The 17,380-nt window shown below is 51.6% G+C and overlaps 1 protein-coding gene across 1 annotated transcript in view; it reads right to left on the reverse strand.

Annotated features, from left to right (window-relative positions):
• The window catches only part of LOC144732013 (uncharacterized), a 42,416-nt gene that overhangs the window by 9,633 nt on the left and 15,403 nt on the right, over positions 1-17,380 (reverse strand). The gene's annotated exons all lie outside the window — the stretch shown is intronic.

The following is a 17,380-nucleotide window of genomic DNA, read 5'->3' on the forward strand; positions in this document are numbered from 1 at the left end:
CGGCGTTGATTTATTTAAAGAGGAGTAGCAGCACCTTGGCTTTTAAAGACGCTGTACTCATGGAAGAGAACCGTAGCGACACGACCGCCACTCTACAATAGCTGGCGCCAAACTGTGCCACACGCCCTTCCACGTGGCCTTGTGGGAGCCTCGGTCCTGATTACGTTTTTAATTTTTTTCTTCTGGTACGTCATCGGAACGGGAAAGAGTTGAGCACGTTCATGTTGATGCTTGGAGGAGGAAATTGAACAGAAGAAGTAATGGCATTTATTTTGGTAATTACGCTTGAGAAGTCACGGTGGTGAGCTGTTAACTACCTCGACTGGTATTGCAGGGGTCATGGGTTCGATCCCAACCCTGACGACGCCTGTATTTTTTAAGTTTGCATGTTGTCCCCGTGGCCGCGTGGATCTTGCTCTGAATCCTCTGGTTTTTCCCTCCACATTTAGAATCAACATCACTCGTTCATAGTTTTTGGCCGCTATAAATTTCCCAAACGACGAAAAGCCACTTGGTTGAGCTATCATTTGCGGCCAGGTTGTTTCTGATAAAGAGCTACGTAGCTAAGTGGGCCCTACCTGGTGAAATAAAAAGTTTAGTTTCTAGGTTTTTTAAAAATAGTTTAAGTCCACCATGTAGAAAAATTTAGTTTGTTTCCCATACAACTACAGCGGAACGATTTGTGTTTTCACGTCAACTTGTTTGTGTAAAATGCAGGCCTCCTGCATGCTGGTTGGCAAAGGCAGAACACCCAACAGGAAGCCATTACGGTGGCAATCGTCGCAATTAAGAGCAATTTAGCAACAACCAAAAAAAAATACTCCCGCAACCCGTAACTCCTTTCGATCGTCACCTTCCACCGGAGCCCACCAACGCAGGAACGTGGCGAGCCCATCAATGAAGCGGGGAACTCATCCCGCGGTTCTCACGAAGCGAGAGCCGCGGTACCGAGGGTGCGCGCACGCTCGTTGGTGTGGGGGGGGGCGGTGTTGGTGGGGGGAGGGGAGCGGTGGGTGAACGCGAAGAGAGAGAGACAGGAAATCCATCCCCACCCAAGCTATGCACGCACAATCCCCCGAAGCCACAAACACAGGGCCCTCGCGCTCGCTCGGCTCGCTCGCTTCACTGACTTTGACTTTTTTTCTCTCTCCCCTTTTTTATCGTCCTCCCCCAGCCCCCACCCCCCCAAAAAAAAAAGTTAATAAATATTTTTAAAATGCCAATGGGTGGGCTTTGAAAATATAAGTTTTGTTGTTGGGACGTGGTTACCATCAACGTCAACGGGACGTAGCATCCGTCGGAATATCTCGCCAGCGCTGCGCGACCCCCCCCCCACCGCCGCCCTCCCCCGCGTTGGAGAGCGGCGCACGACGAGAAGCGGATGTCACGGAGCTAGATCCGAGATGCCTCCAGCGGGTTGCCTGTGGTGGTCTGATGCATGGTCAATGCATCATGAGCTGGACATGTGGATGTTCACCCTATGAATCTAACCATCAGTGCACCCCGACTAACCACTGTGCTGCACAAAGATCCCCCATATTGCCTCCAACAGACTCGAGGGGCTACTGCTGTTCGCGAGTGCCTATGAAGACCAGCATGGGACTGGATAGGGGTTGTGTCGCCAGAACCACGCCCGGCCGCCTTTGTCTCCCCAGTGGCAGTGTTTATGCACCGCACCAGGTACTAATTTGAGGCTGAGTCGACCTAGGGGAGGCCCAGGACGGCTTCAGACAATCGTCACCGGTGTAGGTACTCATTTGAGTCTGAGTCGACCTAGGGGAGGCCCAGGACCGCTTCAGACAATCGTCACCGGTGTAGGTACTCATTTGAGGCTGAGTCGACCTAGGGGAGGCCCAGGACCTGTTCAGACGATCGTCACCGGTGTTGGCGACCGTGAGCGGGAGAAACGAACTCGGGTCGTCCTGGGATTCGTAGCTCAGGGCGCTAACCACTGCGCCACCGCTCCCTCCACAACCCCCCACACGCGCACACTTAATGGTGGGGTTCAGGAGGTCACGGGCTTCAACTGCTCGCTCTGTTTTAGCCGAGACGACCGAGGAGGCATAGGAACGAAAATCCGACCCATCAGCAATTTCCTTGACGTTTTTTTTTGTGTGCTGTGTGTGTTTTGTTTTTAATGAGTGGACAGGAAACGAGCGGCAGAATTCCCCTACCCGGCACCACCACCAATCCACCACTACCACCTTTACCACCACCACCACCACCACAACCACCAACCCACGACCTCCACCACCAACCCACCACCACCTCCACCACCACCAACCCACCACCTCCACCAACTCACCACCACCTCTACCACCACCAACCCACCACCACCTCCACCACCACCACCACCACCAACCCACCACCACCACCTTCACCACCACCACAACCACCAACCCTCCACCTCCACCACCACCAATCCACCACCACCTCCAACACCACCACCACCACCAACCCACCACCTCCACCACCATCCCTGATCGAGCGACACGTTGACTCGACTTACAACCACTCGCCTCGTTGTTCACGAACTTGCCATCCGCGATTTTGGCCATCCGCGAATGGCATCTGGAACTCTACACGACCACTGCATCGAGAGAGAGAGAGAGAGTAGAGAAATAAAGTGATGAGAGATAAAGTGACGAGAGATAAAGTGACGAGAGATAAAGTGACGAGAGATAAAGTGACGAGAGATAAAGTGACAAGAGATAAAGTGACGAGAGATAAATTGATGAGAGATAGAACTTCTCGAAGCTTCTGGCCACGTTGCGTGTACAACATGGGTCGGCCAACATCATTATCCGCGAAATTTGCCATTCACGAGCATCTCCGGAATGTATCCCTCGCCGCGAATATCGAGGGTTAACTTCAGTGACGTCCGTGTCGCCGTAGACGACGACGTTCGTCGTGTTTAAGGTGGCTTTGCCCATTCCGGCAATAACACAGGAAATGTTAAGATGTTCAAGTAGACACGGCTATTTGCAAGGCATCAAGATTGCATTAACCACACGTGCTTGTGGCAAAACATGCAAACAAACGTGCTTTGTGTGAAAAAATGAACAAAGGTTTCCCCCTTTCTGGCAATACAAGTGCTAGGATGTTCAAAGTGCCAAATAGACACCTTTTGCAGGGCAACGAGTCTGCAATAGCCACACACGAGGACGTGTGGTGAACACGCGAAACGCACGCGCTTCGACAATAATGCACGTATTGTCTTTGAGAGGGATTGGCCTCGACGAGAAACAACCTCCCTTACGGCCTTGTCTCACCACCGGTGCCGGACCCAGAGAACACCGCCAAAAGGCGACGCAGCGCAGAGGGCAGTGCAAATATATATATTAAAAAAAACACAAATCATTCATGGCTCGGGTTTAGCCGTGCCACGAAGAAGACACCGCGAGAAGGTGAGCGTCTCCCGCCCGGAGGAAGAGCAAAACGACGCGAACTCTCTCATCTCTCCTCTCTCTCTCTGTGCCGATGCCCTCTCTCGCACGTGGCCACAGCAGCAGCGGTGGCGTGAGATCTCGACATTGCCATCGAGCTCCCGACACCGCACGCAAGGGCAGACTCGAGCACGCCCGTGGCGTTCACTCGCGCGTCAGTCCGTCACCACGACGGGCTGGCATCGCCGTTGGTGGACTCGGTCCTTGTTTGGCGTTACCCAAGCCACACGGCGACTCTGCCGTTGGGCCAGGGGTTGTACGGCATCTCTCTTTCTCTCTCTCGAACAGACGTCACATTGTCAGCGAAGAAAGGCGAGAGGGCGCTTGGACGGCGCGCATAGCTGGCGGGAACGATGCACTGTCGTGGCACGGCAGGCGAAGGAGAGGCCAGAGAGGTTATCCACCGCGGACCGGGAGCTATGAAATCAGCTCTTGTGTGGATGTGTGTGTACGTTGAACTTCTCTCGCACCGTACGTAGCCAACCGAGCGAATCGGAGGTGCAGGTGGAAGGACAACAAGCTAAACAGAAAAAAACTATTTTTGAAAGAAATGAGTTTGTCAATCGAGATGACGATTTAAAAGTGCATAGCTCCTGCGGCTTCCTAATATTGGAAGGAAGAGCGTTCCAGTCGGCCGCAGAAGCGCATCTGAAAGCACGCGATGCAGTGACCATCTTTGTTTGATGGCTGAGCCACAAGCTGCTGCTGCGAGCATGTTTGGAGTGTCGCGTGATGATGGTTTATGCTCCTTGACGAGATCAGCGAGGCATTGTGGGTCAGCTCGTGTGCGGCAGTTCGATCGACTGATTCATTGCGAGACCGTGAGAGATGATGGCAACGGCTGCGGGAGGCCTTTATCGAGCAATGGATCGATCATAGCTGATTTTAACATCAAATAAGGACATGCGATACACACACAGTACACGCATATACACCCTACACACACGGTACACACAGAAATCGGTCAACCGCACAAAGCGAAGCCGCACAGAGCGAGGGAAACCTGAACCTGGACAAAACCCGCCAGCGTGCGGGGGTTAACATTCAGAGCTTCACGCGGATGGATTCAAGGATACATTTAGTGTGCTTGCCAACTCCTGACCACCTTCGTTCGTCCGTGTAACTCGGAACATTTCCTGCACCGCAACTCCGGCAACTGCCAAGAAAACGCAAGCCCCATTAATCATTTACGTATCATTTTATCTGCGGCCACTTTAATGACGTCTGTCATTGTCAATTACCCGCACCCAAATTAAACGTGCCATCCGTTTTTAAAAAAAATACTTTTTAACCCCGGACGCAATTACTAAGCCCAGAATAGAAATTCATAACCAGAGCGCACTCGTGTTACAGTGCGCAATTGTGGTGTGCCGCGACTTGGAATCGACACAAAAGCTCCTGTTACACCATAACGCACGCAAGCACGCACGCTCAGCCACCTACACACGCACGCTCAGCCACCTACACACGCACGCTGGCCCACATACACACGCTCACTGGGCCACCTACGCACCCTCGCTGGGCCACCCACACTGGACCACCTGAGCTTCGAAGCTGACAGGACCTTAAGCAAAACGTGGTTTATAATGTTCCGATAGTTCTTCATTATCGCCATCATCGGCCATTGTTTATCCACTGCGGGATGAAGGCCTCGTCACGCTTTTGCCACCCACATCGTTCCGCGATGCTACGATCTACCTCGCTGCTCCATCTCCACCACGATGGTCCTCCCCTTCCTGGGTGCATTATCTCCTTTGGCTGCCATCCCTCTTCCATCTGCCACCATCGTCATCTGCCAGTCACGATTTGTCCCGACCCGATCTCGCTGGCTTACCTTAACAGTACAACTCACACGCGTCTGATTGGTATCGTGTTCCTATCCGTGTGTGCCTCTTGCTGTCTCTCACAGCGTAATTCCAGGAAACAACCGATGCAGGCTTCCTTGCACGCTTCTCAACTTTTGTTGCATTTTCTGCGCTTCAGCGCCCGCTCAGTTTCAGTGTCCACGCTTCTGATCCCGCGCGTCCGGGTTGGCAAATCCACGCCACGTGGCATGGAATGCCGCGTTTCTCACGATCGAGTTCGGTTGCAAAGATATTTTTAAAAATCCACATAACTGCTTGGGCGGACAGGTGGTGGGGAGGGTGGGTGGGGGGTGGGGGAGGGTGGGGGGGGGTGCTCTAGCACGAACCTGGCGACTCGGGTTCGATTCCCGCTCACGGTCAACACGGTCCTGGGCCTCCCCTAGGTCGACTCAGCCTCAAATGAGTACCCGCTGCGATGTGTAAACATCGCTACTGGGGGAGACAAAGGCGGCCGGGCGTGGTGTTGCCCAGCCACCCCCTCGTGTGCCGTGCCGGCCTTCATCGGTACAGAACTTGCCCCTACAGTCTGTTAAGGCTATACGGGGGATCTTTGTCTTTGTCGAGCAAAATTTGCTGAAATCGTTTCAATGCCAACTCTGCCCAGCGCCAAACCATTGTGACGCCTGCGCACGAAGCGGCGGCAGTGTTTGTTGCAATTGCATTGTGAGCGGCAGGAAAGCGTCAGAAAAAGTAAAAATGAATGAAAACAAGCGTCAGTTTAACACGTACGCCCTTCGAGACCAATGTTATCCACAGCAGCGGTATTTTGGGTTGGCTCGCGTGAAAATGTGTCGTTCGACCCGACCACCAGGCGACGCAGCCAATGATTGAGGTTTGTCACGTACACAACACGTGCCAATTAGTTGCTACTTCAGCACACCGCTTGTGAGTTGGAGAGCGCGACGTTTCGCCGGTAATTACAAGCGGCCTCATCAGGCGACAGCCAGAATTGTGGAGAAATCCCCCTCCTTGTTTTCGGTCTTAAATAGACGGGGCTAAATGAGCGCGTGCAGACAGGAAGACCAGCGCACGTCCCTTCGCTGAACCGCACCAATGGGGCCTCACGGCAGAGGTCGCAAACGGGTTTTGATTCCTTACCCGTTACCCGTACCCGGCCGCACCAGGGTCGCAAACGGGTACCCGTACCCGTACCCGGCCGTACCCGTACCCTACCCGTACCCGGCCGGGTATGGGTAGGGTACGGGTATCGGGTACCTGATTGCGACCTCTGGGATGAAGCCATGTTGCAGGCGCGGGTGGGTTGATTCTAGGAACTTGAATTGTGAGAAGAGACAAGACGTTGGGAAATGAGTGACAAACGGTTACTCACCAGTGACTCACGGCCTACCCGTACCCGTACCCGGCCGCACCAGGGTCGCAAACGGGTACCCGTACCCGGCCGGGTACGGGTAGCTGGGTATCGGGTAGGGTACGGGTATCGGGTACCCGGTTGCGACCTCTGCCTCACGGAGAAGACGCCAGATCGGTGCGGAGTGCCGCCCGCTGTGAGCCCGTGGTTCAGAGGCGACGGATCTGCACGGCAAATGTCGAACAAAGACTGAAAAGTGCGCAAAGAGGCAGTGGCGTGAGCGAAACAAAATGCACGGCTGCGCCTTGAAGCATTTTTGCACCGGCCGGAGTAACAGGGCACCCTCAGCCTGGCTCCCAGCTGGGGGTGGGGGGGGGGTCAACTTTAACGTCACGAAAACGGGGGGCGCATTGGAACAATCAACAAAACGAGCGGTCAAACATCCTCGCGGCGCTGATGAACAAATGAGCGAGCGAGCGATTCGGCTTTCACGTGGTGACGCCGCGGAGAGTGTCGGATTAAGCCAGTGCGCGGCCTGTAGCATATGTTGTTATAAAGGGGCCCTAAATTTAAAAAAATGCTAATATTAAACACTAAATTTTTTACTTGCATAGTAAAGTAATTGTATTTTTTCAATTGCTATACAGCCAGAAAATACGACGAATCGCTAACCTTAAACACCCAATCCTGATTTGAACACCCAGTCGTTCATACAAGTTGAAGGCGGTATAGTACTATAGTAATAGAGCAAGTGCAGAATCACTGAACCGGAATTGATGGCTTGAAAGCATTTAGCGCGGGGCCCTTGAAAGTGCGGGGCCCGTAGCTACTACATGTGTGGTAGCTACTTTTGTTACTAGGATAATCCAGCATTGGCCGCGGAGAAGAATTTGAAAGGACAAAATCAAGATATAAAAGTCTAACCATTCCTTCTCGTGACCCCAATCGACGTGCAGCTACGACGGCGAATACCTCCTCCGCGCTCTGCTGTTGTTGTATATTGTGCCTCGTCGTCCCAATTGCGATACCACCGCGAAAGTCAGCGGCGCGGGTTATTCACGCAAAGACCCTTGCTCCTGAGTGCGACGCCGCTCAGCGTGTGCCACGTTCGGGGTGTGTGGGGAACTCAGCGGGACGGGACGGGGTGCTGTGCCGGACTGCCCGGCGGGCAGGGCTGGGGGGTGGACGGACGGGAAGCGCTGAGCAAACAAGCCAAAAGGAGAGGGCAGCTGGTTGGTGCGCGCATGTGCGACCTGTAACACCCCACGCACCCACCGACCCCCCCACCCACCCACCCACGCACCCACCCACCCCACCCACCCCTCACCGTCGTCGTCACCGACACCCGCGTGGAAGATCCCCCGGAAGGAACGCACGGCACGTGGGCGCCACGGTGGCTATGAGATGTTAACTTCTAGGAGATCTTCTTGGTTCTTTCGGTAAAGTCACGTGGAAAGAAAATAATAAAAATAAAACATAATAAAATAATATAATACAATTATATTATATAATAAAATATTTTCCTTCTACGTGACTTTACCGAAAGAACCAAGAAGATGAATCCCTGCAGTCACGAAAGCTTTAAATCGAAATTCTATGAGATGTTAACTCCTATGAGATGTTAACTCCTGTGAGATGTTAACTACCTCGCCTTGTATACAGGAGGTCGTGGGTTCGTTCCCGACCCTGACGCCTGCTGCTGTATATTTGGAGTTTGCATGTCTCTCTCTCATCATCATCACGGTGGCTAGGAGATGTTAACTACCTCGCCTGGTATACAGGAGGTCGTGGGTTCGTTCCCGACTGACGGCTGCTGCTGTATATTTGGAGTTTGCGTGTCTCTCTCTCCAGTGGTCTCGTGGATTCTTCTCCGGGTCCTCTGGTATTTCCCTCCACATTTAGAAACGTGCGTTTAGAGTGTTTGGCTGCTATAAATTTCCACGTGATGATTAGTAACTTCGTTGAGTTATCATTTGTGATCGCCAGGTCGCTTCTGGAAAACAGATATATCTCTCAGTGGGCCGTACCTACTAAAATAGTTCCTAGTTTATTTTTATTTTATATGCAACGCAAAGGTGTCATGAGCGGTGGCTTGGACTGGACTCGCTGTGGCTACAGAAGGGATGATGGTGGCCCGATAGACGAAGAATTTGAACAACAATCAAGGTTTAGTAGTAGGTTTTTACCCTTTAAACTGGTACAAAAACTGACACCTTTATACAAGGCATCATGTTTGCAATAACCACAACACAAGCAGTCAAAATTCAAACAAAAAAAAACAACTCTGATTATGATATGCACTGTGATATAAGGACAGTGCATATGATTATCAGAGTTGTTTCTTTTTGTTTGCATTTTGACTGCTTGTGTTGTGGTTATTGCAAACATGATGCCTTGTATAAAGGTGTCAGTTTTTGTACCAGTTTAAAGAGTAAAAACCTACTACTATATTTTGCCACTGGTAAAGGAGATGTCTCATAGAACAATCAAGGTTGTTACGCACGGCCCAAAACGCAGAGCGACAAAGCAACAGACGGCGCACTGAGGAATGTGTAAATAGACAACCGAGTTGACGCGCGTCGCCCAAGTGAGACAACATTTCATGGAAAAAAAGAAAACGTGGGATTTTTTTTTGGTTCGTTTTAGTAATTCTCACGCTCGCACTATTTTTGGTCCTCGAGTTGCACGACTTGGCCCGGACAGGCGATAACAAAACACGAGGAGCAGGCGAGCAGATGGGACGACAGCCGTTTCGGGGGGGAGGGGGGAGAGGTGGGTGGGGGGTAGCACCTTTGAAGTTGCAACAACAGAACGAGAGTCACAAATCCACGCGGGCCTCTAAGAAGTTTGGACTTCAAAAACAACCTAAAAATCCATCACGTTGCATCGCCACCTTTTACGACAGTGCGCACAGCCCGGCAGAGGCATTTTCATTGCAAGGGAGCTCATTAGCAGCAGCAACAACAACAAGGCCACATCTCTTCCCGGTGTTTGTTGTTGTTGTGAGGTCGTTCGGGATGACGTCGTCAGAGAGCTGCCCGGCACGTGGAGCGAAACGTCCGGGACATCGCGCCGAACGAGCCGGAACGCTCATTGGACAGCAGCCACGCGGCGCGACACGCAAGACAAGCAACCCACACTCGGGAAGTAAAGCGACAAATAAGTCGCCAAAAAAATGTTTTCTTCTGCTTAGGAAACCATCGCAGATTCCATAAAACAAAAAACTCCGCAGCGCTCGGAGTTGCGATGACCGAACGCACACCCAAAGAAGCTCGCGAAGAAAACCCCGAAAGCAAATTACGCCTCCTTCCCATATTAGTCCGCTCCACATAAAACGGACAAAAAAATGTTGTTGTTACGCAGCCCATCGGTTGCACGGCCTCTCTGCGGAGAGATACAGAGTGAGAGAGGGCACGTTATTATCAGCAGAAATGGCTAAATAAAGCGGCATAACTCTGGAGCGGTTTCGACAGCCGGCTTGCTTGAAGCAACTCTGGTGAACTGCCCGATGTTTATATATCCCCAAAAAACTATTCTCTATTTTACGAGGGTAAGGCCCACTAAGCTATACATCTGTTTTTCAGAAGCAACCTGGCCACAAATGATAGCTCAACGAAGTGGCTAATCATCACGTGGAAATGTATAGCAGCCAAACACTCTAAACGCGTGTTGTTGATTCTAAATGCGGAGGGAAAAACCGGAGGACCCGTAGAAAAATCCACGCGATCACGGGGAGAACATGCAAGTCAAACTCCAAATATACAGCGGGGTCCAGGGTCGGGATCGAACCCAGGACCTGCTGTGTACCAAGCGAGGTAGTTAACATCTCACCAGCGTGGCATCTATCGGGTTCGGGTCACTTTCTGGCATCGGACGTGTGGGCTTGAAGGATTGCCCCCGTGCCATCGGGCCTGTGCAAGAAGCCAAATTGGCTGTGGTTTCTCTTTCTTCCTGCGGGCACCTCAACGCAAGCTGGCAGCAAACCGCTCGCCTCGGCCGCTCTCTTGTTATTGTTACACCCGGGGGCGAGGAAGCCCACGTGGACCCCACGGCGCTTCGTCGACCGCCCGAGTGCACGTGCACGAGGTGACCACGTGGGTCATGGCGGTGGCAGGGGCAGCACCGGGGCTGGCACAGATGAGTTCCCTGGGTAGGGAGAAAAGGTGGTCAGCCGTGTGATTTCCACGCGATAAGACGCTTCGTTGAGCTCTCATTTGTGGTCAAATGCTCGGTGGGCTTTACCTGGTGAGATAAAAAATATATAGTTTCGTTTTGTTTGTATATTTTTAAGTGGTTTGTTTTCCTTTCCTATACTTTGCGCTCCTATCGTGTGCATTGTTTGTTGTGGTAACGGTCTGACCTGCCCGTATATTTCGAGGTTGCATGTTCTCTCCCCGTGGTCGCGTGGATTTCTTTGTCTCTGGGTCCTCTGGTTTCCCCCTCCACATTCAGGAACATGCATTTATATTATTTCAATTATTTTGCTGACATAAATGTCCACACGATAAGCCACTTTGTTGAGCTATCATTTGTGGCCAGGTCGCTTCTGAAAGAAATGTACATCGCTCAGTAGCCCTTACCTAATAAAATAAATAGTTTCGTTTTTCTGTGTATATTTGAAGTGATTTGTTTACCTTTACCATACTTTGCACTCCAATTGTGTTTTTCTATCGTTGGTTGTTGCGACGTTTTGACCTGCCCCGACTGGACATGTGTGCAAAAGAGCTTTATAGCTCATCGGATTCCTCCTGCAGTATAAATGCTCATTCTGATTCTAAACCAGGTTATCTCTCTCTCTCGTGTACCGTACTCTGTTGGGAGACGATCGCATATCTCAGCTCCGTTCCACGGGGCACGTGACACCAATCCGACGGCAGAGTTCATCACACTGCTCAGCGACTCCTCCGAGATTGTAACATTATTTCCATTGCGTCTCAGCCGCAGCTCCTGGCCCAAATAAGGAAATTACAACAACAAACCGGTTCGAGATGTCCCCGGAAACCTGCAACCCTCGCCCTGATTCCCTGTCCACTTTTCGTGCCCTTTCATTGGCTGCCCATTTCGACCAGAATTACCTACAAGATCGCCGCTTGCCCCTGCTACCGCGTCCTCAATCCGGCCACCACACCATACCCAAGTTCTCCGCTGACGCCTTATAACACTTCCACGAATCGTAGGCACCTCCGCAGTGCGAAGCAGAACCTCCTTGAAACTCTCAGGGCAAGGACCGTCATTGCTTCTCGTCGTTTCTACGTCGCAACCCCCCCCCTCCCCCATTGTCTGGAACGCCATCTCCATATTCACATCCGGAACGATCAATCATTTTCTTCGTTCAATGACCCTCTAAAGGCGCTTCTTTTCAGCTCGACTTTTGACCAAGTATCACCGGGACCGCTCCGCGCCTCTGAATTGCGTCTTTGGTCCGCAACATTGCGCGCGTTATAAATTGCATAATTATTATTATGAATGTCCATGAAGCTATCGTCAACGATTTTAGAATTAAATAATTAGACAACAGTGTGAGATCGTCGTCAGCAGTAGCGGCCTTGACATATCCACTGCTGGATGATGAAAATCCTGCCCCGGGCCGACGCCGCCTCTTGCGGTCTCAGGACGCAATGATTATCCGTCGAGTTCCTGCGCACCAGCTGATTCCATCGCTCCTTCTCGGGGCCATGGGTTCGACCTCAGGTTCCACTGGAATCGCTTCTGTGCACATAGCCTCAACTCTTGCTCCACGACTCATTATATGGGCCAGCACATGCCCAGGGCATCCCTGTTTGGCCATGACACCCTGTCGCACTATCACAATGTCTTCTTTCGGACATCGCGCATTAATTACTTCGCTTTAAAGGCGGCCAAGCGCCTTTAATCCGTTTCTAGATCCATTAAAAAAATACAAAATCCTGTATCTACGTGTACATGTGACCATCGCTGTGACAGCGAGCACTACGGCACCACGTCCTGCGAACTGCGGTCTACGTATGTACGCCGAGCTTCTTTCGCGCCGTACGTCAGCCAACCGCGCGCCTCTCACGAAACGAGTTTTCACATCTCGATTTTCAAAGTGCACGCCTCCCAGTAGCTTCCTAACATCGGAAGGAAACGGCGTCCTCGTGCGCGTTTAATCCGTTTCCAGATCCAGATAACACACACCCACACACACACACGCACACACAACTCCTCTTATCTACGTGCACATCTGACCACCCCCTCCCCCCACAACTCCACGGGGGGGCCGCTGCCCCCCCCCCCCAAGCCCCCCTTGCCCCCCTCCCCCTTTCCTTGCCCACCCCGAAATCAAGCGCGTGACTTTCGCTCTTTGACCTTTTGCGTTCAACGCGCGCACTGTACGCGCACTGCATCGCCCCCCCCCTCTTCCTGTGTCGCCCCACCGGCGTCAAGGAAAGAGGGGGGCAGGGGGGGGCAAGGGGGCGGGGGGGGGCTGCGGCTGACAATGTGGTGGGAAGCGGCAGTGACAACTTAGCTGGAGGGGAAATAAATCAACAAACTCTGTGGTCCATTCGCACTCGTGATGGACTGCACTCATACGAGTGCGCAATAACAGATGTTCTTGCTTGCTTACTTAAACTATTGTACTAAACTTTTTTCATTTTGTTTATTTACCAGGTAAGGTCCCACTGACCTGGCTATCACAAATGATAACCCAACGAAGTGGCTTATCATCGCGCGGAAATGTTTAGCAGCCAATTATTCAAGACGTGTGGTGTTGATTCTACAATGTGGAGGGGCAAACCAGAGGACCAGGAGAAAAAATCCACGCGACCGCGGGGAGAGAGAGACACACGTAGACTCAAAATATACAGCCGTAGGCGTCAGGGTCGGGATCAATCCTACGACCTCCTGTATACCCGGCGAGGTAGTTAACATCTCCTGGCCACTGTGATGATGCTGAGGGAGAGAGACATGCAAACTCCAAATATACAGCAGCAGGCGTCAGGGTCGGGATCGAACCCACGACCTCCTGTATACCAGGCGATGTAGTTAACATCTCCTAGCCACTGTGATGATGCTGAGAGAAAGACACCACAAACTCCGAATATACAGCACTAGGCATCAGGGTCAGGCTCGAACCCACGACCTCCTGTATACCCGACGAGGTAGTTAACATCTCCTAGCCACTGTGATGATGCTGAGAGAGAGACACCACAAACTCCGAATATACAGCAGTAGGCATCAGGGTCGGGCTCGAACCTACGACCTCCTGTATACCAGGCGAGGGAGTTAACATCTCCTAGCTACCGTGGCGCGCCATCCCATGGCATCGCAGCCTCCTTCCCCCCCTCCCGTACCTGTGATTATCACGGTTGGCTACGTACGGTGCGAAAGAAGTTCAACGCGTACATATCTATAAGTCGCACCTCTCAGCTCTGACGTTCATCCCCGAAGTCACTTGTGGGTGGAACCATCAACCGCATCAGGACATCAACAGGTCGCATCTCCTTCACGAATGTAAACATCAACCACACGAGCCGCAGTCGGAGTGCGACTGCGGCTACGCGACGCGAATGTGACCGGATCAGAGTAAACCCGGCTCCTTCAACGGAGGAGGAACAGCAACAACAACACACACATACACACAACTCTCTCCGATGAAGCCCCCTCTCGTCGAGGCAAGCGGATCTCCACAAAGAGCTGCTGCTGCTGCTGATAGGCATCGTCGCGCAGGAATATACTGGCGCAGTCTTCGTTGTGTCGGTCGAATTGGGAAAAGTGACGCTTGATGAGATGTATTTGATCGACTCGATTTCTAAACTATTTTAACTTGTTTTATTTTATTAAACCAGGGAAGGGCCCACCGAGCTACGTAGCTCTGTTTCAGAAGCGACCTGGCCACAAACGATATCTCAACGAAGTGGCTCATCACGTGGCAAATTATAGCAGCCAAATAATTCTAAACGCACGTTTCTAAATGTGAAAGGTAAAACCCAGAGGACCCGGAGAAAAATCCACGCGACCACCGGCAGAGACGCGCAAACTCCAAATATACAACAGGAGTCAGGGTCGAGGTTCGAACCCACGGCCTCCTGCATACCAGGCGAGGTCGTTAACATCTCCTAGCCACCCACTTCGACTTTCAAGACTCTTTGGCAAGGGCGACAATGTGGTTAACTATTGACCAGTTCGGACCCTAACGCACAATAGACATTCGAGATCTAAAAGATAGTTCAGTGCTGTCGTCCCACATTTCATGGGCGCCAATAACCAAAGGTAAAACGATGAAGGCGCAGCTCTGCAATTGCTCGTTCATGGATACAGTAGCCTTCATTCAGCGGTGGACTGAACAATGGCTCGAAATCTTGATTTGAAGCTTTCGTGACTGCAGGAATCCATACTCTTTGGTTCTTTCAGTAAAGTCACGTAGTTATAAATAAAACAAAGCACGACGTTTCGATCACGGCCGCTTGTGTTGCGATCGAAACGTCGTGAGTTGTTACATTTTTTATTTTATTTCTAACTACGTGACTTTACCGAACGAACCAAAGAGAATGGCTGTAAAGTTTTTTTTGTTGTTGATTGCAGCATGTTGCTCGCACACTACACAGTCCTATAGAGGCATGCTCAAGCATGTTACTGCAGGGCGAGACATTGTGAGAAGATACAGTACTGCCAAATGTTTAATACGCACTTACAGACATTTCTCAATCCACTGCTGGATGAGGGCTTGCCCAGGGCGGTGCCAGTCACGGGGGTCATTTTCGCCATGCTTCACCACGATGGTCAGTGCTGGTTCAGATATCCAACCAACGTTCGCCGTGGGTTGGATATTTCAACTCAGGTTTCTGGAACTTACAGCGGAGTGTGCTAACCAATGCACCACCGCTCCCCCCCAACCCCGTTGTGAGAATATAGACAGAGACAGACTTTTGGGACAAGTGCTCTTTGCGAGTGCACCGATGAAGGCCGGCACGGCACACACGCCTTTGTCTCCCGAGTCGTGATGTTTTATGCATCGCACCAGGTACTCGATTTGAGGCTGAGTCGACCTAGGGGAAGCCCAGGACCTGTTCAGATAGCCGTCACCGGTGTTGGCCGTGAGCGCTAACCACTACGCTGCCGCTCCATTAAACAATAGATTGTTTAAGGTCAGATCGCGTAAGTACAATGTGTGTCGTAAAAGCCCTCCGCCACCCGGAACACCCAATTGATAAAAGCCACGTGAACAACCGTGCCACGTTGTTATTATTATTATTCCAGGAGGAGGGTGTAACGACCCCAAATTTCACCGATCGAGCGATGCGCCATCCCCGAAACGTCGTTTGCCAATCTCCATCAACACCGCGTCGCCAAAGCAAAAATAAGTGAAATGCAGCAAATCTCCCTAGACGCAAAACGTGTGCGTGGATTGCCGTGCCGCTGAAATCGCCCGGCACCGTTGTGAGCGCCGCTCGCGTGAAAGCTGACGACGTTGAGATGAGCAGCAAATTCAGCGAGAGCATCACATCTCGTAAACACCGGACAGCTGGCTGGGCCTGCAATCAAAGTCACCGCTTCGCTCTTTCCTTCACCCGGAAAAACAAACAAACAAACACGCCTTGCTAAAGACAAAGGTCCCCCGTATAGCCCTTAACTGACTGCCGGGGGGAAAGTGCTGTTCGCGAGTAGTAAGCGCCTGTGAAGGCCGGCACGGCACACGAGGTGCATGGGTGGCCAGCACCACGCCCGGCCGCCTTTGTCTTCACACCAACATAGGCAAAGATCCCCAGTGTAGCATTAACAAATTGTTGGGGCAAGTGTTGTTAGCGAGTACTGTAGTAGCACGTATGAAGGCCGGCATGGCACGAGAAGGGGGGTTTGGATGGTCAGCAACCGCGCCAATTACAAGCAAAGGCAAAGATCCCCCGTATAGCCTACACGGGCTGTTGGGGCAAGTGCTGTTAGCAGGCACCTGTGAATACCCCCCCCCCCCCCCACCACGACACAGCCAATCAGTAAGGATTGTCACTTCGACAACACGTGCCCAATTCGTTACTCGTACAGCACTCACCGGTTGTGTGTTGCAGAGTAAACCCACTGCATCATTTACAAATATAGTGTAGTGTATAGTGTAGTGTATAGTGTAGTGTACTAGTTCATCACACACCGGTCGTGTGTTGCAGAGTTGACCCACTACATCATTTACAATTATAGTGTAGTGTATAGTGTAGTACACTACTTCATCACACTCCGATTGTGTGTTGCAGAGTACCGTAAACCCACTACATCATTTACAATTATAGTGCAGTGTATAGTGTAGTGTATAGTGTAGTGTATAGTGTCGTGTATAATGTAGTGTATAGTGTAGTGTATAGTGTAGTGTGTAGTGTATAGTGTAGTATACTAGGTCATCACTCACCGGTTGTGTGTTGCAGAGTAAACTCACTACATCATTTACAGTTTGAGCACCGGGACGTTCCGCCAATAATTACAACAACCATCATCATCATCATCGCCGGGCGGACAGCCAGAGTTGTCGAGAACCCCCCCCTGCCCCCGTCTCGGTCTTACATAGAGGGATACACACAATAGAAGGATACACACGTACTTCTGTAAGTACTTCTGTAGGTACAGAAGTACGTGTATCGATAAACGTACCCCAGCTTCACGCGCGCCGCGGTTCACGCTGTTGCCACTTGGAGCCAGAGGAGAGCTGTCAGATCGGAAAGAACCCCCGCGCTTGCCTCCAATGACAACCGCCGTAGGGGAAGAGAGAGAGGAGAGAGAGGAGAGGGAGGGAGGCGTGCTTGCGTCACAGACAG

Source organism: Lampetra planeri, chromosome 41 (genome assembly GCF_965212315.1).
Source record: "Lampetra planeri chromosome 41, kcLamPlan1.2.h2, whole genome shotgun sequence".
NCBI lineage: Eukaryota > Metazoa > Chordata > Hyperoartia > Petromyzontiformes > Petromyzontidae > Lampetra > Lampetra planeri.